The sequence below is a fragment of the Cervus canadensis genome, chromosome X, assembly GCF_019320065.1.
Source record: "Cervus canadensis isolate Bull #8, Minnesota chromosome X, ASM1932006v1, whole genome shotgun sequence".
NCBI lineage: Eukaryota > Metazoa > Chordata > Mammalia > Artiodactyla > Cervidae > Cervus > Cervus canadensis.
Genome location: NC_057419.1, coordinates 16,624,983 through 16,629,043, shown reverse-complemented (window position 1 = coordinate 16,629,043; position 4,061 = coordinate 16,624,983). Strand labels below are relative to the sequence as shown.

General features: G+C 52.2%; 1 pseudogene; it reads left to right on the top strand.

Annotated features, from left to right (window-relative positions):
- Positions 1 to 368: 368 nt before the first annotated feature.
- LOC122434733 lies at positions 369 to 3,012 on the top strand (annotated as a pseudogene).
- Positions 3,013 to 4,061: the final 1,049 nt, after the last annotated feature.

The following is a 4,061-nucleotide window of genomic DNA, read 5'->3' as shown; positions in this document are numbered from 1 at the left end:
TTCAGCAGAGATTGCCTGTGTTCGCCTCTCAAGTTTGAGAAAGCATCGTCTGACTGTGTGGACTGACAATGTCTGATCTCCCCTGGATGCACCTCACACATTGCCCCCCTGCCTTTCATTGGACACATTGGGAGAGCTCCCAATGGTTAAAGGTCCTCTGGGACACAGGAATGTGCTTTTTTGATATGGAAGCAAGGAACTCGTGGTTCGAATTTCCAGAGGCCAAGTCAGTGGAAGTTGGCACGCGGGAGGTGCCAGATACAAGATAGGGAAAGTATCTGGACAGGCACGTTCACTGGAGCAAAGGCAGCCACGTGTGGGCGCTGGAGCCCAGGACCCCCTGGAGCAATTCCCCCTGGGCTAGGGGCATGTCCCCGGAGGATGCCTCCCACTACCTTCTCTGTGATTGGTCGAGATTTTTGCCCAGTAACCTGGGCGTGACTCACAGCTCCAGCAGCCTAGGGGGCCCGAGTGCCTGGGTGATTCAGGCTGGAATGTGCACCGTGCCCCAGGCCATTCCCCACCGTTTTCTTCAGTCTCAGAACACCCCGAGAAGAATCAAGCCATCTCCAGAGGGTGACGGCAGCCTGTGGGCAGGCTGTGCATGCCACCTGCTGTGCTGTCATGTCCAGCCCCTTAACTGCTGCCCCAGCTCGGGGTGAAGGCCAGGGCCATGTGGAGAGTGAGACAGCCAGAAGAAGGCCAGAGCTGTGGAGGACTGTGGAACTTTGTAGTTGTGATCCCGGGTTCAGGGGGCAGGGCCCCTGCAGCCTGCCAGCACTGTGGGGTCATCAGGGACATTGCAGGCACCAGGCGACGTTCCAGGTGAGGTGGTTGCTCTCTTCAGGTTGAAGGCGGTGTGGAAGTTGCGGACCTGGAGGGGACAGAATTGGCGGGGATCGTGCTGCTGCTGGTTCCAGCTGCTGGTGGCAGACATTATGTAGGAGATGGAGGTGGTGACTGACAAGGAGAAGGAGCAGGTGTCCTCGTAGGTGTGTGAGGAGAAGCCAAAGGAGTAGAGCCAGGAACATTCAAGGCCAGGAGCCCCAAGTGACTGGCCTGCGCTGGAGGGACTAGAGTCAGTGGCAGCCCTGCAGGCAGAGATGAGCTCTCAGCATGAGAAAGACCACAGGACCTGCGCTCCTATCAGGAGGAAGAACCAACAGAGGAAGAAGGCTCACGTGGCTGGAAGAAGTGCCATCATCCAGGGCATCCCTGGCTTCTGGGCCAAAGCCGTATCCTGACCTCCACTCCATGGGTTTCGGCTTCTCAGGAGGAAGACATGGGGGGGGGGGTGGCAGGAGGAAGTTTTGGGAAGAGGGCACACGCAAGGTGTGGGGGCTGAGGGAAGAGGGGCTGGTGGAGTGGCAGTCTCCAAAGGCACCTCGAGAGAGAGCCTGGGCAGGGCCACCACAGCTGTGTGTGTCAGAGGCATGACTCTTGGTGCCTCTTTTACTCCTGCATCTGAAGAGCAGATGCACAGGAGTCTCCTGGTGGGGACACTATGTCAGGAGTTAGCAGTGACAGTAGGCCAGAGGAACATTCCCAGAGAGCTTTCATCGCAACTGTGGATAATCCTGGAAAGTAGTAGAGACAGCAGAAGTCTCACAACCCATCCTGGTCCATCAGAGCCCCTGAAGGTTTCCCCACGAGTGCAGTGCAGAAGGACGAGGTTGTCCACCCTTGTGGAGCTGGAAGGGACTGCTGTCCTTGTATGCTATGAGTGAAAGATGACTGCAGACACATCCTTGCCACCCCTTTTGAAGACAGGTAGCAGACCAGAGACCCAGGGCTTTCTTGCTAAACAGACACAGAGACACACAATGACACCCACACACAACACACACACTTACTGCAGACAAGACGTGCCGCAGAGACTGCCGTTCCTGACATTCTAAACAGTGACATGGCGCTACCCAACAAACACAGGCCAGGCAGAAAGCAGCAGCAGTCAGAAACACTCTCCCTAGGCGGATGCAGATAGCCTCAGATGCAGGAGACCACGGGGGACTGAGACTCATGAGCATGTCTGATGGTATGGCAGGGGCTGGGGACAGCGGTGGGGTGGCTGGGCACGAAGGAGTGCCCAGAGCCCTTGCAGATGCCTGTGTCAGCGTCCTTGTTCTGCCCCAGACAAGCCCTGTTGCTCATGGCACTCCCTTGCCCAGCATGTGACATGACTGGCTCCTTGACGTAAAGCAGATTATGAACCACCCCCAGGTGTCCATCATTATCAGTAACCAACATGAAGACTTGGTTAACGACATGATGGATTTGAAGGTCTGTGAGGGAGACTCAGAGGACCGGTGGGTAGGGGAGCTGAATGGGGAAGGATGAGGGGGAATCATGTTATCCCTGTGCATGTGGCGTGAGCATTCAGAGAAGAGTAGCAGAAGCTATTGATGCCTGCCTGGCAGGCAAGCTGAGGCCCCTAGAAGTTTGCACATTTTCCCTCTTCCTGGTCCTGAAATGTGCAGGAGCTGAGCCATCCCCAGTCTCGCTGCAAGCTGATACTTTCCTTTTGGAACAACCCCTACTTGCGGAAGACAGTGATCATTAAGGAATACTACCTTGACATCACTGGCACAACTTAGCTCCCAGTGCAGTGTGAGTGGGTAGGGGAGGGAGTGCATGCTCCTCCTGCATGATCCTACCCTGTCTCCCCTGTATTCCTTCAGGATACAAGTTTCCTCCAGGGTGCGTCGTTCGCCTCTAGTCCACTAACTCTGGGATTATAAAAGGGGAGCTCCCAGCCAATGGGCTGCACAGCAGCAGCCTTAACTTCCTCAACTGATTGTCAGACCACAACTGCCCAGGATCAAACAGGATTGCTGGGGTGGAGTCTCTCTGGGCCTCTGCAGAATTGGTGATTGGTATTAGAGTTCTTGGCTGCTCATGGGAGGGTCCGGAGCATGATCAGCCCAGTGCTGGCCTTGTTCGTGTTGCCAGCAGATCATCGACAAAGACTTATTGATCAGTCCCATGCAGCACTACCCAGGTAGAAGGTTCTGAAACGAGAGGTAACTGAGAGAAACATGGGTTGTGAGGGGATCAGAAGCTGGGCCCTGGTTTATCATACTGTCTCTGCCTCTTTGTTTATTTATTTATTTGTCTTTCATGGGAGTGCACTTTTCTAATCATGCTCATCGTGCCTCTTATCAGGTCCATCCCACCAGTAACCTAAAGTGTCCACTGTACTAATGCTATTCTACCACTGATTCCATGTACAGCTTTAGACAGTGGCCTTTTTTCGTGCTGAGGCAGAGGTGATCATACCCTCAACAGCTTAGATGTTCGTATCTCTTAGATTTCATCCTATGTGCACATTGTCATCGGCTTTTTTAATGAGGCACAGAATTGTGTTTACCCGTTCATATCCTCTACCTGTTAGCTTCCCCTGTGTTTATTTTTTCTCCTATGTGAGCCCTGGCAATTTGTAAAGAGTGGGTATGGGTTAGAGCTCAGCACCGTTGTGAACACTGGGTCCATCAGCATTCTAAGGTTGCTGTTATAGAAAATGTCCACAAGGCGGCAGCATTTCTTCTTTCCCTCCTCTTGTTGCTATGGTAACAGCCCCCTCTGAGGTTCTCCCAGGCCTGGTTGTAAATGAGAGGAAAAGGAGACACTGGAAGTCACCAAAAGCTTTTGTCTCTTTAGCCTTTGAGGTTTTTTCTTTAAGTGAAACTTTTATTTCTCATTTACGACAATTTACACCGTTGTAGTTGTTGCAGGGAACCAGTTTCTCCTTCCCTTCCACAGATACCTGGAGGTGTTCAGCTGTGGTTACTGTCACAGCTGTTTTTAGAATCTGTTGAGCACATTTCTCTTGATACAAGAAGTCCATGTGGATTATGAATTGCATAGGTATTTGTGGGAATAAATTTATTCCAGCCTTCACCTTTCAGGCTCTCACCCACCAACACCCTTTGCTAACCGTAATTTTCTTACCAGGAGTGCGAGTCCATTTCACTTTTGTTTGACTACTCATCGCCATCAATGTTTTTTTTTTTTTTAATCCCCTCTGGAAGGTGTATGATATGATATCTCTTTAATCCACCCTT